This window comes from Chanodichthys erythropterus, chromosome 8, assembly GCF_024489055.1.
Source record: "Chanodichthys erythropterus isolate Z2021 chromosome 8, ASM2448905v1, whole genome shotgun sequence".
Lineage (NCBI taxonomy): Eukaryota > Metazoa > Chordata > Actinopteri > Cypriniformes > Xenocyprididae > Chanodichthys > Chanodichthys erythropterus.
Window position 1 is genome coordinate 31,962,495 of NC_090228.1, and position 21,565 is coordinate 31,984,059.

Sequence of the window (21,565 nt, forward strand, 5' to 3'; positions counted from 1 at the left end):
AAGAATGAAGTTGTGTTTATGCATTATACAGAATTCACAGAGCTTATAGGGGATCTCATCACTAATTATGATCGGATTATTTTACTAGGTGATTTTAATGTCCATGTGTGTTGTCCATCGAAACAACTAACGTCAGAGTTCTTGAACATCATTGACTCTTTCAGTCTAAGACAATGGGTTACACTCCCTACACATACCCAAGGTCACACTCTGGACTTAATTCTGTCTCTTGGCCTGTTGATAACTGACAATGAAGTGATTGAATCTCTCATATCTGATCATTTTCCTATCATATTTAAAATGTCTCTTCCTGCCATCTCCAATAAAGCAGCATCTGACACAAGACAGACCCGTGTTTACTCACCACCGTTCTGCGAGGATTTTACTAAGCTTTATAATGAAGCCAGCATTTCTATGTCACTTGAATCCTCATTAGCTGAACTAGATGCTGAACAACATTATCAAGTTTTAAACACTGTATGGCTGGATGTCTTGAATGTTGCTGCTCCTTTTAAGTCTTTTAAGCCAAAACCTAAATCCGAGCCATGGGTTGATCAAAATATTCGCTCTCTAAGACAATCATGTAGGAAAGCTGAAAGAAAATGGAAAAAGGACAAACTGCAAATTTCATTCGATATTCTTAAAAACTGTTTGACTTTGTATCAGTGTGCTGTTAAGAAAGCCAAGTCTCTCTACTTTTCTAACTTGATTGACAAACACCACCACACTCCTAAAATTCTTTTCTCTGTTATAAATTCAGTGTTAAATCCTCCTGTAAACACTTTTCAAAATCCTACCTCTGCACTCTGTGAAGGTTTCTTAAGACATTTTAGTGACAAAGCGATGAGTCTGAGGGCCCAGATACAAGCAACTGATCGTGAAATCTTGACGCTTGAAAACCCACCTGCCTTTTGGACTACTTTTAATGCTGTCTCTCTACAATCAGTTAAGGAAGTAATTGTAAAACTTAAACCTTCCCTATGTCCCTTTGATACAATACACCCTCGTTATTTGAAGCAATTGATTGACATTATTGGACCGGGACTGGTGTCCCTGTTAAACAAATGTCTGCATTCAGGGTCTGTCCCGGACAGCTTAAAAATGGCCATGGTCACTCCAGTTTTAAAGAAACCTTCACTGGATGCATCTGTCTTAGCCAATTTCCGGCCTATATCTGTTTTACCATTCATTTCTAAGGTGATGGAAAAAATTGTGTTTTTACAGCTCCAATCCTTTTTAGCTAATAATCACATTTATGAGACATTTCAGTCTGGGTTCAAAACAATGCACAGTACCGAAACTGCCCTTGTTAGAGTCCTCAATGACATCCTAATGGCTACTGATTCAGGCGATTCTGTTATTTTAGTTATGCTTGACCTGTCCTCAGCCTTCGATACTGTTGATCACGAGATTCTTGTCTCTCGCCTGGAATCCTGCGTCGGTCTACGGGGGGAGGTCTTAAGTTGGTTTAAATCTTTTTTAACTAATCGAAGCTTCTCAGTTAAAGTCGGTAATTTCACCTCCTCCTTAGGCAATCTAAGCTGCGGTGTTCCTCAGGGTTCTATTTTAGCTCCCACCCTCTTCTCTCTTTATTTACTTCCTTTGGGCTCCATCTTTAGGAAACACGGCGTTTCTTTCCATTGTTACGCAGATGACATGCAAATCTATCTGCCTGTAACAAGAAAAGAAAAATCTGCTCTCCATACTCTATTAGCGTGTCTGGACGATGTTAAATCATGGCTTTCCAATAATTTTCTTTTCCTGAACTCAGATAAAACAGAAGTCATTGTCTTCAGCCCCTCTGACTCCAGAACACAAAATCAAATTGATCTTGAGTCATTAAGTTTGTTTATCTCTCCCCAAGTGAGGAATCTGGGAGTGGTTATTGACAACTGTTTGAAATTTGACAAACAAATAAGTACCGTTGTTGGTTCAAGTTTTTTCTATCTTCGCTCTCTCTCAAAAATTAAATCCTTCCTTTCGGAGGGCTCTTTAGAGACTGCAATCCATGCCGTCATTACATCACGACTGGACTATTGCAATTCCCTGTATTACGGGATCTCAAAGACCCAAATCTCTAGATTACAAGTAGTTCAAAATGCTGCAGCTAGATTTCTGAAGAGGCGTAATAAATTCGATCACATTACGCCCCTCCTGAGATCTCTACACTGGTTGCCTACCCAGTTTAGAATTGAATATAAAATCCTACTACTTGTTTATAAATCTTTAAATAATCTAGCTCCCTCCTATCTGACCAATCTTCTTCACCCTTACACTCCTGTGAGAGAACTGAGATCGGAGGGAAAACTACTCTTAAAGATCCCCAGAACCCGTCTAAAGACGAGGGGAAATCGAGCTTTTGAAGTGGCTGGCCCCACGCTCTGGAACAATCTTCCAAACTCTGTCAGAATGGCTTCCAGTTTATCTGAGTTTAAATCATGCCTTAAAACTCATCTTTTCTCTCTCGCATTTGGTATATAATATGTAGGTATTTGAGTGTATTTATGTATGTGTATATGTTTATGCATGTATGTGTATGTCTATATATGTGTATATAATGTGTATTTATGCATGTGTATGTATGCGTATGTATATATCATGTATGTCATACATGTGTGTGTACGTGCATATATCTGTATATATACGTAGGTGTGTATGTATGTGTATATATATATGGATGTGTATATATATGTGTATATGTAGATATGTGTGTATATAGTGTCTATATTTCTCTGCCTTCTGTTTCTTTGTCTTTTAACTGTTTCTTTCATACTTTATGTACACTCCTCTTCTAATTGTTGTACAGCACTTTGGTCGGCCTTTGGCCGTTTTTAAATGTGCTCTAGAAATAAACCGAACTTGAACTTGAACTATACAGACTGCACATGTCTAAAAATGAAAATAGCAACAGCTCTTGTCTCCGTGAATACAGTAAGAAACGATAGCAACATGCTAATGAAATATTTAGAAAGACAATTTACAAATATCACTAAAAATATCATGATATCATGGATCATGTCAGTTATTATTGCTCCATCTGCCATTTTTCGCTGTTGTTCTCGCTTGCTTACCTCGTCTGTGCACAAATCCAGACGTTAATACTGCCTTTCCTCGTCTAATGCGTCGAACAGGGGCTGGCATTATGCAAATATTGGGGGCGGAGCCCCCGACTGTTACATAACAGTCAGTGTTATGTTGAGATCCGAGTGTTTTCCGTAAGTCTTTTAAACAAATGAGATCTACATAAGAAGGAGGAAACAATGGAGTTTGAAACTCACTGTATGTCATTTCCATGTACTGAACTCTTGTTATTTAACCATGCCAAGATAAATTCAATTTTTCATTCGAGGGCACCTTTAATAAACACCAGCAGAAACATTAACACAAAACAATGAACATAAGATGACTGAGGGTTTAAATACACTAGATAACATGACAGTGATGGTGATGAGTTGTCACCATCACCTGTCCATGACCCCAGTGGAAGCCTAGATACCTGACCTCCACACACCCAATCGCACACTTCTTTGGGTTGGCCGCGAGTCCGGCTCCTCTCAGCAATCTCAAGACAGCCCTCAAATGCTGCATATGCCGCTGCCAATCATTTCTAAAAATAATGATGTAGTCTAGATAGGCAGCAGCATATGTAGCATGGGGCCGTAAGATTCGATCCATGAGACGCTGAAAGGTGGCTGGTGCCCCGAACAGCCCGAACGGAAGGGTAACAAATTGGTGTAATCCGAACAGTGTTGTGAAAGCTGTCTTTTCTTTGGATTAAGGAGATAACGAAAAGATATTGGCAGATCCCCTTAAGTCCAATGTCGAATAAAAGCGAGCCGTACCGAGCCAATCAAGCAATTCGTCAACCCGCGGCATTGGATAAGTGTCAAATTTCAACACAGCATTCACCTTGCGGTAATCCACACAGAAGCGAACTGAGCCATCCGTTTTCGGAACTAAAACTATCAGGCTCGCCCAATCACTCTTGGATTCTTCTATTACTCCCATTTCAAGCATCGCGGCTAATTCTGTCTGAACCACTTTTTTCTTGTGTTCAGGCAAGCGATATGCCCGGCTGCGTACCACCACGCCCGGCTCTGTCTCGATATGGGGCTGAATAAGATTCATACAGCCGGGTAGGGGTGAGAACATGTATGAAAACTCAGAGTGCAACTTAGCTACATCAGTGAGCTGGGAAGGCGAGAGATGATCTCCTCCCGTGGCTAGAGCGAGAGATTGTGTTTTGATACTTGCCTGTAACAAATTCTTCATGGATCTAACCATTTTATCCCAATTTTTGCCGTCTTCGTGAACGAACTTACAAATCAGTGATTTAAGGGTGCGATTAAAACATTCGACCAGCCCGTCAGTCTGTGGATGGTAGATGTTGGTACGAATCTGTTTAATGCCCAATAAGTTGTAAAGTACGCGTAAAGTACGTGACATAAACGCTGTGCCCTGGTCAGTGAGGATTTCCTTCGGGATCCACACTCAGGAGATTAAATGAAATAGTGCATCGACAACACTCTTAGCAGTGATGCTGTGGAGAGCCACTGCCTCAGGATATCGTGTTGCATAATCCACCAGGACTAAAACAAAACAATGTCCCCTTGCTGATCACTCTAATGGCCAGATGAGGTCCATACCAATTCTTTCGAAGGGGACCTGCATTAATGGGAGGGGGCGCAAAGGTGCTTTTGGAGAGGCCTGTGGATTCACCAACTGATATTCAGGACAAGACACGCACCACCTGCGCACATTCTCATGAATACCTGGCCAAAAGAATTGGTTCATGAGGCGATTTGGTGTCGTTGTTTGCCTAAATGCCCAGCCATTGGATTAAAATGAGCCGCCAGGAAAAGCATTTCCCGAAAGCTCTTTGGAACTAATAATTGGGTTGTATGTTTTTTTGTTTGAGCGTTTTGGGTCACTCGATACAACCAATCTTTTATAATTGCAAAATACGGATAAGTTAGCGCGTGAGCAGGTTGGAGAGGCTGACTGTCGATGGTACCTGTTCAAAAGCATGTTTTAATAACTCATCCTGAGACTGCTCCAGGTGAAAGTCATCGCGCTCAGAGAGAATGAGTCTCCCGATTTTGCTTTGTTCGCCTTAATCAGAACTCAGTGGTCCCCGTTCAGTCTCTCCCAACTGCACATGCGCATTTTCCTCCCAAGAGGCAACCATAAATGGCGTGGAGGATGATGCTTGCATGGCGGCAGCTCACCTTCTTCCTTCACCGGGTTTCGGCACCAGTGTAGTAAAGTTTGTGTAAGGAAGGAAGAGGGCAGGGTCGGCGTGACTGCTGACGGTGGTATTTTATTAAAGAATTCACACTCAAACAAAACGTTGTGCTCACAGCACACAACATAAACACTCTCAAGCACAATAACTTTATAAATACACAGGTATCTCCGTGCTCAGCAGGTCCACCAGTCAGCAGTCCTTCTCTTTCTGACACACTCCTGTTTCTCCTGGCGTTATATAGGTCTCTCCACGCAAATTACTGCAACAAGACACAGGTGTTTGTTATTTGCGCTTAACCCACTCACTCAACGTTTGTCTCCCGATTCTCTCTCCCGCTGCAGACTTCGCTGAACCACGCCCCCCTCGCAACAATAATATACCCTGCTAAATAAAAAGAAAAGTCAGAGAAGGTTTAAGGATGAGTGACGGAAACAAGGTGAAGAGCAAGAGAAACCCAGAAACACAGTCAAGGAAACTAACTGATGAAAACAAACGGGTGATGTTTCAGTTAGGTTCGCATTTGGTCCAGTTTATAATGTTAACTGAAATTTTCCTTAAGAATAGGTTGTTTGCACACGACATCACAGCGGCAGCGCTAAAGAGTCTGGAGGGCAGGGACTGATTTTTCTATATAGGAATCCTATCAAAAACTCAATTTTTATGTTTTGCATAGTTTATGGTTGCTCAAACCGAGAACCCACAAGGAGCTTTTATCATTTACATAAATTATATTGTTGTTTAAATTTAAAAGTTGTCACCTTTTGATAGCGTTTTGCATCTGCTGATACTAAAATGTATGCCTGAATACGGATACCTAATATGGATACCTACTTACCTTATTTGTTTTTGACTTGGTTAAATATTCACATTCTTCATGGTATCATTTGCAGGGAAGAGAATATATTTTATCCCATTGAATGGTAATTTAATGTTTTCACATCAGTTTTGTAGAATTCAGTTCACAATGTTGATCTGGTTACTGTGAAAAGTGTCACACGGTGCTGCTTCAGCCATCATATGGTAGAAAATGTCCAAATAAATAAATGTTTAATAAGCTGACAGAAGTCAATCCATTTCTTTGTTCCAAGGGTGTTAATGTTAAGTGTTACGTTAAATGTAAGTGTAGTTTTAATGTTGTCTTTTTAAATATTCACTTTACCATATGACAACGGAGGAGAATCAGTTGGTCATTCAGCGGACAGACACCCTTTTTTTAATTTATTTCAACAAATGACAACCAAAATCAAACCCATAGAAGTGCTTTTGAAGTGGCTGTGTGCAGGTTATACTTGTACAAGCCGAGTGAGAATCATACTCGCAAATGTAATGTTAATTTTTACATATTACAGTTTTTTTCCTGAACAATGATGTGAGCTCCTGTTGCAATTCTCGATTCAGCATAAATGAACTACAATGCCGATATTTTTGCGAAAATCAAAAAACTGCCCTAACTTCACTAGCTGAAAGGCAGCGCGATATAAACAAACCAGACTAGACCTGAACGCGCTGTGACGGCATTCTCTATATCTACTTCCTCGATGGCAAACACGTCTTTCAATTCAGTGGAAAAGTCGCTCCTCTTCATAACACAAGGATCACGTCCAACATATGTTGTGATTTTCTGTTTATACCTTTCTATATCAGCACAGAAAGGACTTTTTCCCATCTCTTCCATTCTAATTTTCACTGCTTGCCCTCAACGTGATTGCAGATTGAGATTATTCCTTAACTAAACATCCCTTAAATTAACTATGATTAAAGGATTTTATGCAAACATTTTTTTCCAGATTAACATTACTATGATTTCAGTGCAAATAAGCCATTAAATATGGCTATTTGTGGATATGGTTTTAGTAATAAAAAATAATTAATACTCACTATGTGTCACAGACACGTCAGGTTCCAACATCAACCAATCACAGCGCGCACCATCACCAGAGTACTGATCACCACCACCTGCACCTCATCACCTCACTCAGCAGCAACATAAAGAGCACACACACAGCACTCCATGTCCGGTCTCATTCGCATATACTTCCTGTAATGCTTACCTCAAGGACTCCTCTTTGTATACTCACCTGTCTCCAGTGTGTCTCCTTCCCTCTGTGTGCCTCGTCTGCTGTGTGGGTGTGTTCCAGTCAGCTCCAAGTAACTCCAGCGATCTCTAAGCTCCAACGTATCTCTACCTGCAACGGAAAGGACAGTAACTATTCCCTATATAACCATCTTAACATCATATGCATCCAGTTTACTCACCTGTCTGATATCTCATGCTCTACTGTGGTCAATAAACTACCAATACCTGTTTACATCTGTGTCTGCCTCCTGTGTACCGTAACACTATGGAACAAATATTTTTCTCAATATTAGTTTAGAAACTAAACTACTCAATATTCTGTAAAACCTTTATATTAATCCTTTACTGCAGGGTTTCCCAGGGGGTTTGTTAGTTGATGACAAGCAATTAATTAAATCATTAAAATTCAAACAAATAGACTTAATAATATTCAAACAAAAATTCTAAATAAAACTTGCTAACAAAAATTAATATTATATTTCACTTCACCAATTTTGCCTCAACTTTGGCTGATAAGATGAAGGAAGATTTGGTATTCAAGCGAAATGTAAACGCCTATTTAAGTGAGATTGTGTTGTTGTGTTTTTCATTAAATATAATATTACCCATCATTAAAATGCGTTGACGGGTATTCGTAACAGTGCATGTCCACTGGCTCAGAGCCGTTATGAATGCCAGTGCGGGCATAAGCATTTTACTTTCGTACAATTTTTTTGTACTTTATAAATTAGCGATTTAAAAGCCCCGTCGGTGATGCTGTGATATACTGAAATTGAATACATGACTTCATTGCACGCTTCAGTAGGTGGCGCGCACGTGATGCGCTTCATTTATGGCTCGTTTCCACTGAGTGGTACGGTTTGGTTCAGTACAGTATGGTACGCAATTTTTGCCGTTTCCATTGTCAAAAGTTGTGAATGGTACTCTAATTCCGAACCGGACTGTTTGTCTGATCAAACTTGCCTGATCAAGGTGTACCATTTTTTGGGACCCTTTCATTGGGGTATCAAGCTAAACAGTACTGTACCAAAAGGGTGGAGCTACACTCTGCAGAATGTTGATTGGTTGACAGATAATCGTCCAGGAACAAATTATAAATTCATAAGACCAAAGATTGCCCATTATACACAAGATGAATGATATCTCGTGTTTAACCACTACAGAGATATCTGAGCCAGCGGCGAATGTCAGAAGGACTAGCCGTGGTACAGCTGCTCTCGGCTGGGTACATTAGCACTGAGCGCCCAGTGATCACCTGGATCTCACAACTCCGACAACGTCAGATCACATTTTTAAATAGGCGCTATCTTTATAAATAAACCACAGATTTGAGCTTTAAACAACTACATTCTCGTCTAAAAAAATTTTAAACTACATTTCATGACATTTTTAAATTACGGGGGATTTCTCTGCTTCTTCGCTTGCTGGTAGGTGCTGCTGCATAGACGTCTTAACTTTGCGTACTTGGTATTCTGAAACGCCGGATGTTGGTGTGCAGCAAGCAAATCTTCTTGTGACAGACAGCTAGCGCTGGTGATCACTCTGGTGGGTAACCCCAGCCCTGTAATTATATTATATTGTTTTGTTTATTTGGAAGTTGTGTAAATTGGTTTTGTTTAATGTTTCTTCCTTCTGGTTGTTTGTTTTTGTTATTTGTGTAATTGTCTGTCACTGGACCTTTTTTACAATTTCTTTTTTTGTTAAGTTTGTTTTTTGTAACTTGGTATAATTTAAGTTTGATTATTTTTGTGTGCTGTTTTTGTCTTTTTGAAATTTTCATTTTGTGTAAATTTATTTTGCATTGTCACTGAGAGAAAGCTGTTATGAATGGTACCATATCATTGAGTCTATTTTAAGTGATTTTTCTATCTTGAATTCAAGTTGTGAATAAATTTTGTATTTTTATATGATGCCCATGTTTCCTGCCTACATTCCTTTTTAAGAGAATCGAACCTGTGTGACCTAATAACAAACTTGGGGTTTATTTCTATTTCCTGGGTGAAACCCTCCCAGGTGGCGTAGTCGAATTTTCTACAAGTAGTCAAACTTGAACTTGTGTGTGTTACCCTGTACCACCGCCCCCGTACTCGCCACGTTAAGTAAATGAAACCTCAGATGAACAACACCACATATTATTGGGACAAAATGGGGAAACCTTGTGTGACAAATTACTGCTTTCATAGGAATAAAGAGGGTAAGTAGCAGTCACACACTGCTACACAAATGCTTTGATTCATTGATCATACGCAAGCATGATCACCTCTATAAAAAAAATCAGGTGTTTTGGCAGTTTGCCCTATAGAGTTTTATCCATTGTATTATACTACTTGTACCATGTCACACGAGTAGGGGGAGGCTGCAGACCTGGAGCCGGTAGATATAGGCCCCAAGCAGTTTTACGCCCCTGTTGTTCCTCATGCGTCCAGTAGGGGAGGCTGTAAATTAGTATATGAGCCTAGTCATATATCATAACAGCAGACCATATCTAAATGTATGATACCAGCAGACCTTTTTGAAGCGATACGAATTGAGGTATGCTAAATAATCTGCTAAAGTTATTGTTGTTGATTGTATTGTAATGATGCCACATTTATTATTTATAAATGATTGATGCGATATCAATTCAAAAGATGGGTCAATTTATTTCGAGAGGCAAAAGTATTGAGTCAGATGTTCTGTCTGATATAAACTTAGCTAACCACGTGTAGGTGAAGCTGCCTCTAGTCTTCTCTTTAACCGCCCTCTCTCAATCACTTTTAAAATTAATTACATTTTTATTTTTATCTTGTCTGTCTTTAGCTTCCGTGACATGGCTTCTTCTGGTAAGACCCTGTTTACTCCTTGCATTTAAACATATTCCACATAGTTTCTGGAGCAACATTAGAGTGAATAATCACAAATGTGTGATTTTTTTTATTTATTTATTTATTTTGACAGTCTTTGATGTGAACAAACAAAATACACATTTATAATAGGCATGTATGTATGTATGCAAATCAAAAGTAAAAAGAGTTGAATTGCACACTCAAGTATTTTGTCAAATAATACATGCATACGTCATGCATGATAAAACCCACATTAAAAACTTTGGTCTCATATGGTTTGACTTACACATGCATGGAAATGTTTTTAATGTAATTTTCAATTTTCTCTACACAGTCCATCATCAATGGACAAAAAAAAATCAAAGTGGCTTGACACTTTTTTCAAGTGTTCCATCAAGAAAGTGCCTGTGCCATTGTTCATTGAAGATCAGATGTTATTGATGTTATTGATGTTAAGAATTGATGTTATCTACACTCACCTGACTTCAATTCTGAACAGCACACCCACACACACCCACAGTGACCAGATCAGATTTGTTATGGATGTCCTTTTTCCAGAGGTAGGTCTTGTGTGTTAGTTGTGCTCTGCATGGTATCATTTTCACATTGTTTTTAATGTCAAATAGTTTATTCATAATGTTAGACCATTGCGCTAAAAATAATAGTTTTGTGCTTGCAGTTTTTTACAATCACTTTGCTATTTTCAGAACCTTGATGTCATTTTTCAAAACTCTAGACACAAAACTCAAAACTTGTAACACAGGCTGTCTAAGGTTCAAAACATTGCATTGTGCATTCACATCTTCAAAGAAACCTTGCACTCGCACAATCATTGGTTCAAAATACAAATTTACTGTGAAATACCATTGAAACATAACTATTGATCACCAACACACAAGCAACCGATAGTTTCACAGTGTCATTGTTCGTACAATCATTAAATATTGTAGACAAAATAGGTGATACAGGTTTCATTATGGTACTACATGTACAATAAATACATTTCTGTAAAAGTACTGCAGTAGTAGAGAGAATACTACAGACACAGTGGAATCATTGAACAAAGTTTGTAATATAGTGATGCAAAACACTACAGTACAATCACAACATTTGGCCACAGGTTCTCATCTACATCACAATGGATGTTTTCATGAGCCAAACATCTTGGAAAAAACCTTCGGGCATGGTGAATCCAGGCCTTACACTGGTCTGCTGTGATGTCATTGCAGGCATCATCCATTACAAGGGCCTGCATCTATACAGTGCAGTACTGTCAATACTGTAAATAGTCTGAAAAGGTTGTACAGTATGTGGGGCCATGGACACAGTGTCTATTTTGCTATCAATTGATAGTTAGATCATTGTAAGGAAATGAACAGACACTCATTTGAAGTGTAATGTGTGAATTGCCTTTTGAAATAGCAGTACTTTGATGTTAATTTGTGTCATATTGAACAAATGATTGTTCTATGAAGTTTTATGTGTATTGCATCCAAGCAATTGAGAAAAGGGTTAGAGTTTTGAAAAATGTGCATTTTGATCATTGGTTGTGAGTTTTGTGTCTAGAGTTGTGAAAAATGACATCAAGGTTCTGAAAATAGTAACAAAGTGGTTGTAAAAAACTGTTATATAGAAAAGGCATTTTTGATTTTGTTGTAAAAAAAAAAATAAATAAATAAATAAACATGCAAAATGATGCTTGGCTTATTTGGGCTGTGATAAATCTCAATTCTTTCTCTGGTAGTCCATCATCTGTGCTCTTGCTGTTGTGGACATGTGTCCATCTGAGGAGAAATTCCTGTGAGGACCTGTCATTGACGCAAGGTACTGTAAGTATCCTATAAAGGAAAAAAAAATGTTGAAACATGACATCCTGTCATTATTTATGAACCATTGTTTCTACCACTATGCAACTTTTGCTTTTTTATTTATTTTTATCAGTGAGCGGGAGCACTTTGACAGCAGGAAAAAAAAACAATTAAAGAAGAGTGGCAAGCCATAGGAGAGTCATCTGGAGTCATGCTGTTAAGAAATAAAAGTCATGGTGTTAATAAATAATTTTTTTTGTGAACAACAATATTGTCTCTTTCTTTTAAATGACCCTTGGAATTAAAAAAAAAAAAGGGTTAAATTGTGTTTGTCTTCATAAAATGCTATGTAGGACATGTAGCTGTATGACAACCAATTGTGAATTGTACAGCAGATATTTCATTTAGGATCCATATGATTACACAGTACTATATGTCTAATGGTCTAAGTATGGTTAATATCTAAATGTAGCTTAATATAAATTCACAACATCATATGTCTGTCAGTCTCCTATATATAAAAACAGTTTATAAATAAAGATAAATAATACATTTTACAGTAGGTCATAGGTCTGCAGCCTCCCCATATAGTGTTATTCGCCGTATTTCCTTCTCCCCCTACTGGACGCATGAGTTATAACAGGGGCGTAAAACTTCTTGGGGCGTAAAACTGCTTGGGGCGTATATCTACCGGCTCCAGGTCTGCAGCCTCCCCATATAGTTATGTTTACCTCATAATATAGCATGTCTAGCTTCCTATTTTTAAATGATTTAATTAATAAATAGAACATAAACAAACAAACAAAAAAAAATAAATAGAACATTATTTTCCTATAATTGAACTAAATACAAATTTATTCTTATTATTACAAGCATATAACATTTTATTTACAGCGGACAATCATGTGGCTGACCACGTGAACAGCGGGTTCTCGGATTCATAGGACCATAGAACTCACTCCTCCACTGTGAATAAATTGCAATGCAAATGTATTTTTTACAGACATCCAGATGAGAACCAATTACTGTCCAAATAGGACTAAAGACATCATCTGTGTGTCATCACAGTAAAATCCCCGGTGTTAAATTAACACTGAAGCAGTGTTAGAGTTAATTGGATAATTGGATGATTGAGCATTATTGCAGACACCTGATGATAACAAGCAGCATCACTGAATAAAAGAGAAACACAAGAACTACAACTGATTTCCAGCTACAACCTTATGCTGAGTTCACACTGCACAATTTTAGGCCCGATTTTCACTCGCTGACAGATTTTGTGAAAAATGCTCAAAATCGGAGGCAAATCGGTGCTCGTTCATGCAAGTGACAATCGAGCAGTGTGAATTCTCTAAAGGGGACCTATTATGCCCACTTTTACAAGATGTAAAACAAGTCTCTGATGTCCCCAGAGTGTGTATGTGATGTTTTAACTCAAAATGCCAGACAGATAATTTTTTATAGCTTGTTGAAATTTCCACCTTTAGGGTGTGAGCCAAAACGCACTGTTTTTGTGTTTGGCCTTTTAAATGCAAATGAGCTGGTGCTCCTGCCCCCCAACCAAGTAATAAGCTTTTAATGACGTTTTTGAAGTTCTTTAATCACCCTCTGCTGAGATCTTGAGAAATTTGCAGGTTATGTATCAATGGCTGACATCAGATCACATATTGTGTGCAGTAGAAATTATTTAAATGGGAATGCAAAAAAATTCCAACCAAAACATTACTATTTTACATTTAAAATAAAAATTATTTACAATTGAAATATAAGAACAATTTAAAAAGATCATTTATTTGCACTCGAAAAAATGGTTTGTAAATTATGGAAAATTTTAGGTCTGTACAACAAGAACAAAACAAGTTCATTTAAACAAATAATGTATTGTTGAACCAACTTGCTAAATTTAAAGTACCCCTATTATGCTTTTTTGAATATTACATTTCATGCAGTGTGTAATATAGCGGTTTGCAAAGTTGTAAAGTCGAAAAAGCACTATAAATAAAGTTGTCGAATAAACATCATCAACTCCGAACCACCTAAACGAGTTGTCGGGAATTCCAGTCTCACTTCCGTGACCTGCATGCGTATCACGGTAACACATTTGGATTGTGTTCGCCTGTGGTCTCCATTGGCTGACTGCGAACATCTACTTTGACCCACCGTAGCTGGTTCAAGTGGTCTACAATATGTCAAGATGCTGTGTTCTCTGCTGTGACAGCAAATTTGTTTGCAAAATTTGAAGAAGTTATTTTCACTTTCAAAGGCTTTATTTTTACAATGATACCACAGCAGTATAATCCCAACCTTTTGCTGTGTTCTTGTCATTTTACTGACGACTGCTTCAGAAATTCGCTTCCTTTATAATCACTAAAAAGCTGTCATCTTAATTTTAAAACTCACATAGTTCCACTATAGCAGAAGTCTTGCCCAGCACCCAACCACACACATTTTTGTGAATGTGAATGATGCTGTTTTACATTGATATTGAAACATGGGTGAAGTACAAAGCCTTATTTGTTTACAGAATAAATGTTACATGCAAATATAGAGACATATCTGGATTCTTGGCAAAAGAGAGAAGTGAGCCTATCAGTTTCGCTTTAGCCTAAAAAAAAATATTTTGGCTTGACTTATTGACTAATTTATGTTTTATTTTATAGTTTAATATATAATTTTATAACTTTTTTTTCATTTTTGTTCTGTTCTAAATACAGTTAAACTGTACAACGGTTTTGCTGTGTGTAACAAGGCGGGAGTCATGGTAAGATCCATATGCAAGCTTTTATTACAAAAGTAAGCGTGGTCGTACAGGCAAGGTAAATCAGGTACAGCAGAGGGTTAGGCAGAATCGTAGTCAGGGCACAGGCAGTAGATCGAGGCAGGCGGATATCATTCACAGAACAGTATACAAGGCAAGAGTCAGGACAGGCAGCAAAGGGTCAATAAACAGGAACAGGCAAGATCAAACACAGGCAGACAGGATACAAGGAAACACTCAGAATTGTCACAAGGAATCAAGACTTTGCAGTGAGGTGGTGTGTGTAAGAGTCCTTTATAGTCCAGGTAATGCGTATCAGCTGGGTGTGGTGATTAGTGTGGAGTGTGCATGGCTGTATGTGGCAACAGGTGATTGGTGGAGTGAGTGCATGTGATTGACAGGGGGGGATGATGGGAAATGTAGTCCGGGAACTGACAGGATTGTAACAGGAACAGATGGTGATTGTGACAGAATGTCCCCCTCCCGGAAGGCGCGTCCTCGTGCCGTAAATGGCACGAATAGGGAGGGGGGATGGGTGCATTGGAGTCTGGACGGGAGCAGGGTCTCCAATGCAAGTTCCAAGATAGCCACGGAGGGTCAGGTGCCTCGGGCAGCCACGGCGGGTCAGGTGCCACAGGTGGCCCTGGCGGGTCTGGTGCCACAGGTGGCCATGGCGGGTCAAGAGTCTCTGGCGACCACGGCGGGTCAGGTGGTTCAGGCAGCCACAGCAGGTCAGGTGGTTCGGGCAACCACGGCAGGTCAGGTGGCTTGGGCCGCCACGGCTGGTCAGAGGCACAGGCAGTTCGGAGGCCGCTGATGACCGCGGCCGTGCAGGGTTCCCACCCACAAACTCCCCACCCCTAGGTATACTGCCCCCCCCAAAAAAGTTCTTGGGGAGATCAACGGAGTACGTTGCAATCAGCGAGCTCACGTGCGAAGCGGCCGGCTGACTTTAGAGCGAAGTGGCTGGTGGATGCTTGGGAATACCAGCCGCTCGTGCTGAAATCAGCGGTGGATCAGCCACACTGGAACGCAATCCTAGCCACTTTCTGACTGATCCAGAGACGTGACGTTGCTCTGGGCGATCAGCGGAGATGTGACGATGCTCTGGGCGATCAGCGAAGGCGCGACGTGGCTCTGGGTGATCAGCGAAGACGTGACGTGGCTCTGGGCGATCAGCGGAGACGTGACTTGGTTCAAGGTAATCAGTGCTGACCTGACTTGATGTTGTTATTGTGGTGACCGCCATTTTGTGAGTGTCATCTGGCACGGCGGCCATTACACAACCAGACGAGGAATCGCGTTCCTCCGCCACACCCACAGAAAATGGAGAGCCAACAGTCAACAAAGCATAATCCAAAAAGTGACTGAGGGTGGAACGGGGTCCATTGCGAACAAATTGTTCTTTGAGTGGCTGGTTTACTCCATCACAAAAAAAGTCAATAAGTGCGCAGTCAGGCAGATCTGAATAATACGCAATGTTCAGGTATTCTGCTATGTAATCCTCCAGTGATCGTGTGCCCTGCATACTGGTAAGTATGAGTGAGTGCATGTGATTGACAGGGGGGATGATGGGAAATGTAGTCCAGGAACTGACAGGATTGTAACAGGGACAGATGGTGATCGTGACACTGTGGAGGAAACTACAATAGGCCTATGAATGTTTCATTTTATTTACCGGTATTAAATATCCATATAAATTAATGTAATTGTTTGCAATTTTGAGGGAGTTTTTTTGGTGTAAAATGAATTTCTCTTTCAAGAGTTTACTTCCTCTTCTTTGTCGGGTTACGTTTCTGTGTTATAAACTCTAGGGGTGAGGTTTCTAAACCGTGAATTTTTAGTATTTAATTTTTTTTTAAATGACGATTGTTTTCAGCCTTATGACTTTAACCTCTAAATCTCATGAACCACAATGGAATTTGATTATAATAAACAGGTAATAAAAGGTGTTTTAATTGAGTAGAGTTGCATTTTCAGAAGTAAATACTGATGCTTTTCTTTCTTGTACTCTCTCTGGAGACAGTAAAATGGTAGGATGTATGGGAAAATATCTGACCTCATTATTGAGGACAGAACAGATCAGGAAGATGAAAGTTCCCTGCTTGGAGTTCAAGATCAGGAAGATGATCTCCAGCTCCTTCCTGCCATTAGTGAAGATACTCAGAATCCAGGATCAACCAAGAACCACAAACTGAGCCATTACTTTAAATGCTATGAGAGAAACTGAGAAAGAAAGAGTTTTCTTGACTTCAACAGCCCATGTGAAGAACGTTTATAACTAGAACTTGCTGCTAGCGTGACACAAACAGGTCCCAGAACACTACAGATAAAACCTTTATCCCCTTTAGTCCAGCAGCTAATTAGAGGAAAACACGATATACTGATAAACTGATAAACACGATAAACTGAATGAACATTTCCAAAATACAGGTGTTGACTGTTGAAATATTACGCATATGTATGTATGACTCTGATAAAGCTTGTGTCAAAGCTGCATTGTTATCTCATAGCAGAAATGTCACAAAACCCCCAAGCTGTTTTGTTTCCTCGTAATAAAATAAATTTAAAAACAAAACAAAGCAACAACTCATTGTTCACAGCCGAAGCAGTCAGGAACCAGCCCGACAGACACGTCTACCACAGCCAGAGCAACCGCAAATCTAACAACACAGAGGAATTCACTGGTAAGCACCTCTCTTTTTTTGGAGCTGATCCAACTCAATAGTAAAAGTTAAAAAAAAACATTTTCAGCCTAAGCGAAAGTAGAAATAATAATAATGTAAAATACTTACAACCAGAAACCAGTGATGGTTTTCATTGACAACGTCAGAACTGAAGTTGTAATTGACTTGGTCCCACTAAAAGAAATAGCAAACATATGGCATTCTTTTATAACAAGCTACCATCGACTGTAAAACAAATGAAAAAATAATAGTAACTCTGATTCTTGGGCTTTTCCCTTTCCACACAGCAGACATTGCAAATGTGTCTATGTGTGATGCTTTTTTGTCCAAGCCATCATTGTATTTCTTTACCAAGTTGAAGAAGATCTGGCATCTGTCAAATCATCTCAGATGTACTGAACGTCGTACAGAGAACGCACCCCTTGGCCAAGTCCTTGTTTGCTTTGAGGATTTTTCTGGTTATATGAACTAACAGTTCTGAGTGCTGCCTTTTCTCAGACACTAACAGTTTTGAGTTTTTGGAAAAGTTTGCAGAAGCCCAGAAGCAGTCCATGATGATGACACACTTCTTGACAGACACCCCAGCCCTCACAGCTCTTCGTGTAGGTCATTGATTTACCTATTAAAAATGCTGGGTGAAAATTAAGCTCATATGTTTACATAACCCTTGCAAATGAATGAGAAAGATTGATTTAAAAAGTAATAATAAACAATGGATTGGGACCATAATTTAAGTCAAAAGGACATATCAGGCAAAGACAGAAGGAGGTCAGGATGTTTATTAATATAACTCAGATTGTGTTCATCAGAAAGAAGAAAGTCATATATACCTATTATGGCTTGAGGGTGAGTAAAGCTTGGGCTAATTTTCATTTGAAAGTGAACTAATCCTTTAAAAACCGAATGTTGCAAACAACAAATACCACAAATCAAAGGAAAATGATTATATTTTTTTATAAATGTTTTGTCAGTTAACAAAATAAATCAATTGACACTGAACCACATTTTAGATTTGCTTAATTTATTTATTCTATTAACTCAATTGTCAATTGTTTAAAATTTCTTTGTTGTGATCTTCAGTGATTTAAAATGTGGGCTAGTGGGCTGGCTAGTGAAGCACATCTTTCATGTAATACCCTGACACACGGATCATCCCGAACCCTAACCACAAAATACACATTTTACATTCATGAAATTAACACAGCCTACTACACCAGATTAAATGATTATGATCACATGATCACAGATTAATCAAGCATGATACACATATTGACACACTGGATCAGCTTCTTTTCTATCGATGACCATCTCTCATTTCCATCGACTCTAAGGTCACTTGGTTGTACATTTTGAGTACATGGACTCTTCAAGAGATTGACTAGTGAAAAAAATTTCATAAATTTGACAATTATAGCTACACCAATTATCATAAATTAATGTAATTTATATATTTTTATTACTGAAATTTATATAAATATCTTCACAGGTAAATCAAAGTCTACCTTTCAATTACAATCAGCAATTAAGATTAAGCTAGCGAATGCAAGAAAAGTCGTAGCTATATATGCCCAAACTCAAGTCTTTGGGCTGTCCACAAAGCCTGCAGGGATACCCCTTTGGATCCCTTCTCCGTGTGATGGCTTTGCCATGCTTTAGGGCCTTTTTATCTTCTTTAGACCCATTCCTTCGTCTCCAGGCTGTGGCCCTTGGCACTCGTATAACAGCTGATGGAGGAGGGAGCACGGCCAAGGATGCTGTAAAAGACAAATAATAATCATAAAATAAAGTTTAGACATTTGTTGACTTTCATTCTCTTACATTGATCCATACTTCATACAAATCTTCCGCTGTCTTCAGTTTTGAAGGCCACTGCTTGCTTGAGGATGAGATGGCTAGAGAAGTGTCTTTTTCCAGACTCTCTTTCCACTGCAGAAATAACTGGAGGCCGATGCGGTTTGCAAAACTCCGGGCCCTATTTTAACGTTCTAAGCGTATGGTCTAAAATGTACGGCGCAAGTGTACTTAGTGCATGTCCAAATCCACTTTTGCTAGTTTAAGGATGGGAAAAATGGTCGACACGCCCAGATCATGGTCTAAAAGGGTTGTCCCTATTCTTTTAATGAGTAACAGGTTTGTTTTTGGCGTAAAAAGAAATAAACCAATCAGAGTCTTATCTCTCATTGCCTTTAAAAGCCAGTTGTGCTCGTGCCATGGCGGATTCGCAGTTTACATGGTGGAATGTGCAAGCGGAAAAACTGAACTGAAGATTAATTATAAAGATAAAACCATAAAGACATTAATTCAGCAGGAGCAAGGGCCCACTGGTCTGCCAACCAAAGCACCACAGTTTTCCCTTCATAAGTACTGCAGAAGGCTTTGCAAATGTCCGTACTCCTTCGTCTTTGGCTGCAGGTAAATGTTTTGCAATGGCTTCTTCTTTCTCCTCCAAGCTGTTGTCCAAGGAACATCTCTAACATTGTCAGCAGCAGCTTTCCTCTTCTGTTCAGACATCCACTCAGAGTCAGACTTTCCCTCAGCTGTGGCACAGAAATGTTTTCCTCTGTAAAAGCTAAAGATGCTGATTCAATGATGCCAAAATGATCAAAATGCTCTAATTTGCTAAATGCAAAAGGCTCTAATTCTCCACCAGAGTTATGGCACTGTGCTTTACCTTCACAGCATTGTCAACTGCATCCCAGTCAGAGCTGAATAGGACCGGCAGGCCAGCATCTATAGTTGACACGGCAGCAGACAGGGGGACTTTAATGGCTAGGAAGCGTTCGAGCAGCTGGTATGTGGCGTTCCACTCCAGAAGCTTAATTTCTCACTGATATTTTAAAAGCTTCTCCATAGGAACTCAGCTGCTCTTAAAATGTCCAGTGATTCTCCTCACCTTCTCTCTGGTTTCAATTAGTTCATCACCTGCAGACTGACCATCCTTCACTATAAGATTTGAAGTATAATGCCAGTGTTTTTCAATGCCGAAATCCTTAAAAATTGCATGAGGAGCCACTTCTTACCATGCACTCTTTCACCATTAAAACTAAAGCATTGCATTAGAATTCACACTTGTCTTCTAAGGCCCACCATCTTTGATTTGATTAGCCGTCTCAATCATTTTGACGTTGATGAGCACTGTCCCCCTCAATGGTTACGTCCCTGATCTGAAACGTGACACAACACAAAACTAAATCATTTTGTTAAGTGCACACCCTTCCCTTTTGTGGGTCACCATTGTGCTGAAGAGTAGAACTTTAGTGGTTCAGTCCTGGAGAAGACCAAGGAACATTGAAAATATGCTGCATGTTGCTAGTAACTGTTTTGCAGTAATGTGTATGAACTACTTTGTTTATTTGATTTTTTTGGTTAAGAATTTGCACACAACGTATTTGCAATTTAATAAATGCAAAGAAAAATTGCACAATATATTGCTGTCCCAACACTCTTGCACGTGTTAGTATTAAAAACTTACAACTTGACTAAAACATGCTTGAGAAATTCAACTAATTACATTTCATTAACAGTGTATAACATAATATACTGTAAATATATTGTCATATTTTTCAATATATGAAATGAGTTAATTCCTTATGTATTGTTCAAATTGTTCAAAATATATTTTCTTTCCGCAAGGGTTGGCACAACCCGTTATAACCAAATCCTAACATTCCCTTCTTAACTTCCTCAATAAGATGTACATTTCAAGTCTCATCCATCCCTCAAACTCTGATGATTGATTTCTGTTGTAAAAAATACAATAAAATAAATAAAAAGCATTTGCATTTCTAAGGGTTATTAATGTTGCATTTTAAATACAGAAATGCTGTGGAAGATGGCTTGATTTAGTATTTCATATTTCTATGTTATTCCTCTCAAATTCGAGTCACTGGAGCTTTTTTCTTTTGTGGAACCTGAAAAAAACAAGATTAAAATACAAATTTTATACTATTGTTTATTGTTTTGTTTATTAAGATATTTTGTAACAAAAATGACATATTTTGCATAATGCATATGAATATTTAAAGTAACATACTGTTAAATGAATCCTTACAGAAGAAATAACTTTGAGCTTGACAAACAAAAATATAATTGTGCAAGATTAACAAATTCGTAACTTTACAACTAAACAACTATGATTCCATACAGTGTAAATTCGTTTATT